The sequence below is a fragment of the Mustela lutreola genome, chromosome 15, assembly GCF_030435805.1.
Source record: "Mustela lutreola isolate mMusLut2 chromosome 15, mMusLut2.pri, whole genome shotgun sequence".
In the NCBI taxonomy this organism is placed as follows: domain Eukaryota; kingdom Metazoa; phylum Chordata; class Mammalia; order Carnivora; family Mustelidae; genus Mustela; species Mustela lutreola.
In genome coordinates, this window is record NC_081304.1 from 69,686,143 (window position 1) to 69,692,226 (window position 6,084).

A 6,084-nucleotide genomic window follows, 5' to 3' on the forward strand; every position below is an offset into this window, starting at 1 on the left:
GTACAATGGGATACTATTCAGCCATCAAAAGAAATGAAATCCTGCTATTTGTGATGACGTGGATGGAACTAGAGGGTATTATGCTTGGCGAAATAAATCAATCTGAGAAAGACAACTATCATATGATCTCCCTGATATGATGAAGTGGAGATGCAACATAGGCGGTTTCGGGCGTACGAAAAGAAAAATAAAAGAAGATGGGATTGGGAGGGAGACAAACCATAAAAGACTGAATCTCACAAAACAGACTGAGGGTTGCTGGGGGGAGGTGTGTTGGGAGAGGATGGTGGGGGTATGGACATTGGGGAGGGCAGGTGCTATGGTGAGTGATGGTGAGTGCTGTGAAATGTGTAAACCTGGTGATTCACAGACCTGTACCCCTAGGGATAAAAGCACATTATATATTTATAAAAAATTTAAAAAAATAATTTAAAAAATCCATTAAAGAAAAAACACATATTGCAAGCCCAGAGCTAATCTCATATTCAATCAAAAAAGTTTGAAAGTTTTCCCCTTAAAGATCAGAAAAAAGACAGGTGTGTCCACTTTCACTACTCTCATTTGACAGAGTACTGGACATCCTAGCCAGAGAAACAAGGAACACAAAGAAATAAGACTCCAAAAAAAAAAGGAAGAAGTAAAATTTTCTTTTTTTGGATAACATGAACTTACATGTAAAAGAATCCTAAAAAATTCATAAAAATTTTGAATAAACAAATTTAGTAAAGCTGCCAAATACAAGATCAATATATAAAAGACAAGAACTTTGTTTTGCTTCGTTTTTTTAATAGTTTTTCATGTCATCCTTGCTCAGTGATCACGCTAATCTTCTCTGCATCATTCCAATTTTAGTATATGTGCTGCCAAAGTAAGCACAAGACAGGAGCATTTTAACACTCTAATGATGAACTGTCTGAAAAAATAAAGAAAACAATCTAATTCACACTAGCATCAAAACTAATAAAATACTTAGGATAAGATTTAACTAAGACGATGAAAGATCTGTACCCCATAATCCATGACATTGATAAAGAAATTGAAGGAGACACAAATGGAAAGATAGCTCATATTTATGAATGGTAAGAATTAACATTGTTAAAATGTCCATACTACCGAAAACCATCTGTAAATTCAATTCCTATCAAACATCCAATGTTAGGGCCACCTGGGTGGCTCAGTGGGTTAAGCCGCTGCCTTCGGCTCAGGTCATGATCCCAGGGTCCTGGGATCGAGCCCTGCATCAGCCTCTCTGCTCAGCAGGAAGCTGCTACTTCTTCTCTCTCTGCCTGCCTCTCTGCCTGCTTGTCATCTATCTCTCTCAAATAAATAAATAATCTTTTAAAAAATCCAATATTGTGTTTTTACAGAAGTAAAGAATCCTAAAATTTATATGAGACAAACAAATAATCAAAGCAGTTCTGAGAAAGAATGAAGAAGTGAAATTACACTTCTTGATTTGAAACTATACTACAAAGTCCCCATGCTCAAAACAATAAAGTATACTGGCATAAAAACAGACCAATAAACAAGTAGAACAGAATTGAGAGTCCAGAAATAAATCCTTTCATACAGTCACCTAATATTTGACAGGGGCCAACATATGTAATGGGTAAAGATAGTCTGTTTCAGTAAATGATATTTAAAACTGAATAGTCAGATAAACCAGCATGAAACTGGAACTCATAAATCTTAACTTGAAATTGATTAAAGACTTAAATGTGATGCATGAAACTAAATTTCCTAAAGGAAAACATAGGAAAAATTCTCCTTGACATTGGTCTTGCCAATAGTTTTTTGGATACCAGACCAAAAACACAAGCAAAAAAGCAAAAATAAATAAATGTTATTACATCAAACTAAAGTTTCTGCATTGCCAAAAAAAAAAGGGAATGAAAACACAATCCACAGAATGGAAGAAAATACTTACAAATCTTATATCTGAAAAGAGGTTAATAACCAACAGATACAAATAGAAAATAATATATAATTAAAAAAATAACAAAAGTATCTCAATAGACTTTTTTTTTCAAAAAAGTTATATAAATGACCAAGAGGAGCATTAAAAAGTGCTCAACGTAAAAACTCAGGGCAAAGTCATTATGTTGTTGTTGTTGTTGTTTACCTCTGAAAAACACAGCAAGATATTACTACCTATTAGAATATATACTACCAAAAAATTAAAACTAACAAATTTTGGTAAATATTGGGGAAAATTGGGAAGTTATGCACTGTGATAGGGATATAAATTTGTATGGAAAACAGTATGGAGACTATTCATATTATTAAAAGTAAAATTACCATATGATTCAGTAATCCAACTTCTAGGTATATATCTAAAGGAAACAAAGTCACTATTCGAAGACATATCTGCACTCTTATGTTCATTATAAAATTATTAACTCTAAGCAAGATATGGAAATAACTTCAGTATCCATTAATGGATGAATGAATAAAATAAGTATGGTAAATATATACTATGGAATACTACGTAACCATGAAAAATTAAGAAATACTGCCATTTACAATACCATGGATGGATCTTGAAGGTATTATACTAAGTGAAATATTTCAAAGATTTTATATATTTTTTAATTTATGTATTACGATAACCCTTACATACAGAATCTGAAGAAAAAGCAAACTAATGGAAACTTAGAGTTGAGTTGACAAGGGGTGAACCTGGGGTGGAATAAGGTGGTCAAAGGGTACAAACTTGCAACTATATTAGGAAAAAGTTCTGGGGATCTAATGTACAGCATGATGATCATAGTTAATAATATATACATACTTTTTTTTATTGTGCTTCCCTTTATTAAATTTTGCATATATCACATTCTTACAAGTTGAAAGTTTATAGCAATCTTGTATAAAATAGGTCTGCTGCCACCATTTTTCTAACAACATTTGTTCATTTTGTGTCTCTCTGTCACATGTTGGTAATTCTTGCAATATTTCAAGTTTTTTCATTATTATTGTATTTGTTATGGTGATCTGTGATCAGTAATTATGACTCACTGAAAACTCAGAACTAGTTTACTTAAAGTATATGAATTGTTTTTCTTTAAAGACATAATGCTTTTGAACAGTATAGTATAGTGTTTATTTTTTATATGCACTGGGAAACATAATTTTTTATTTGCACTGGGAAACCAAAAAAAAATAATGATTTGAATTAGTTTATTGAGATAATCACTTTATTGAGGCGGTCTGGAACAAAACCCACAAGACCTCTGAAGTTTATCTCTACTGTACTATATACATTAAAGTTGCTAAGAGAGTAGATCTTAAAATTCCTTACAATACATGCATAAAAAACAGAGGCAACTATATGAGATAGTAGATGTATCAACATTTTTATGTAGATTATATTGCAATACAGATGTATACCAATTTATCGAATGGTACAAAATTAACACAATGTTAAAAGTTTGCAGTGTTATAAGAAATCATTTCTTAAATTTACAAATTATAATATGTCAATTATTTTTCAATAAAGCTGGAAATAACTTTTTGTAGAATTAATCTATTTTTCAAAAAAGGAAGTAAGGAAATAGAAACTGCAACTAACTCTGAAATAATAGAATACAAAATCCATTTTAGTTATATACACTGTGACAAACACTATTAGTTAGTTTACAATGAAGGAATACTTATGAAGCATGAAGGATGGTCTATAAATAAGGCTGAAAGAGCTCAGTTTTAAGGTTTAAATTTAAAATCTTCTTTTGAAATACTAAACTGCCCACCCAGTTTTCCAAACATAAATGTCTTAACTGCATGAATTTATTTCATACAACTCTATAATCTAGTTTCATAAGAAAGCAGCATGCAAATTTTGAATAAGACAGACTTGCTTAAGTTTCTTTATGTTCAACAGTAAAGGATACTTCCCTAAAAATAAATAGAAGAAAAATCAGCATATTTATTATGATAATTATTATTCATAATAAGATTCATATTGAATTAAGGAATATATAGCCTCAGAGGGGGTAAAGTAAAATGAAATTTATTTTGGTAAATGTGTCTATGAATAGTCAATACAATGCCTCAATATAAATGAATATTATCATTTTGAACAATTTAATTACTACTATTAGAATTATTATAAGTATAAAAATAGCTATCATTTTAGCATGGAATAAGAGACTCTCATGCTCCATGCTTCATTACATCCACACAACAACTCTGCATAATAAGTATTATCATCACAATTTCATGGGTGAAAAAACTGAGGCTAACACATTTAGATAACTGGTTTATGATTACATGGCTGATAAAGATGCATCACACTAATTTAGGCTTTATGATTTCAGAATTGTACTCTTTCCACTGCACATTCTATTACTCTGTAAATACTTGGCTTGTTTTCATTTAGTTCTTTAATTTTATTCATGTGGCGATGGCTTAAAGCTTCATTTAAAGGAAGCGTAAAAAATTCATTTAGCCAAAAGCTCCCAAGAATTAAAAATGTCATGGATCTAATGTCGACATGGATATCATTAGTTAATGGGTAACCATATATTTTCCACTCTAGTGAGATAAAAATCAGAGTATTTTTCTAAGTTTTAGTCTCTGAGTATTAAAAAGGACTTTGTTAAAATAGAAATATTTAGACAAAGGTGATCAAAAGTCTGGATCAGGTCACCTTAAGATAAATATTAGAAAACTGAAGAAACAAATGGAGATTCGAACACTGAGCTATGATATAATGAATGTTTTAAAGTATTTAGTAGAGCATAGAAATGCCCTTTAAAGCCTGGTCTTAGCCTAGCATTGCAGCTTCTGGGATATCTGTCTATCTATCTATTTAGATATAAATTTGAAAATTTTTTAACTTAAAGATTTTGAGAAATAGAACATAATTGGCACCATAGAAGATCTGTTTATGATAACAACCTAGCCCCTTCTCCCAGTTTGTTAATATTCTCTCTTATTTAATGTAACATTGTGCAAATATACCACTGCTGATCTGCCGTTATGAGTGAAATAACTATAATCATCTGTTTTCATATCCTGGTGAAAATATTCATTTAGTTCAATGTTGTATTTCTAGGAATGGACCAAATTATTTTTTAATTTTTAAGTTTTCTAAATATTGTCCAACTTACCTGAAATGTTTTATTATGGGCACTGTCATTCTTTCACATTCTTGCAAGACATTTTTACTGTTTCCCAATATGGTAAGTGTGTAATAGTATGCCATTCTAGGTTTTAATTTATTTTTAATTTAATTTAATTTAATTCCAGATTCATAATAAAGATAAACAGTTTTTACATATGAGTGGCCATTTGGATTACCCTTTCTGTAAAGTACATGCTCCAATCTTTTGATATCTTAACATTGTGTCATACTGACTTCTTTAATAGTAGATTTTCTGAATGAACTTTTAGCTGTGTAGGTCTTCTCTATTTTATTTTGAACTTGCTTTCATTTCAAAAACTTTATATTTATTTTCATAATCTGCTTTTATTTTGCTTTGTCTATTATCTATATATCTATCTATTTATTTATTTGCAAGCAAGAGAGAGCGAGCGAGTGAGAGCGCAGGGAGGGATAGAAAAAGAAGGGAAAAGAATCTTAAGCAGGCTCCAGGCTCAGCACAGAGCCCAACTCTGGGCTCTATTTCACAACCCTGACATCATGACCTGAGCCAAAATGAAATAAATGAAATAAAATTAAGGTGTTAAGAAAAAAGGAAAAAGAATTGGAGGTTTACTTAAGTGAGCCACCCAGGCACCCCTGTGGTATCTTAAATTGGCTGTCATATCTTTAAAGTTCTAGAGTATCCATTTGGTTCATTTATAAAATGTTTCTCAATATCTTTTTTAGTTTCAGTTTTTTGTTCAATTTGCTTCCCCTCTCATTTCTTTGAGCAGAGTAATCAAGCCATTTTATAATATTTATTGATCATTTTAATATCATACTTAATCCCATTTTGTCTATCAAATCTTGTTAATGGTTTTTCTTTGTGTGCTTTGTTACATTTTGCTATGTTCAAGACATTATATTTGAAACTCTTATTGAGTAGGGATAATTAAGAGCTATAATAATGGTATGGTCCTCCTTGGCAGGATTTTCTCTTA

General features: G+C 30.9%; 1 pseudogene; it reads right to left on the reverse strand.

Moving 5' to 3' along the window:
- Positions 1–759: 759 nt before the first annotated feature.
- Positions 760–876, reverse strand: LOC131817174 (U6 spliceosomal RNA; annotated as a pseudogene).
- Positions 877–6,084: the final 5,208 nt, after the last annotated feature.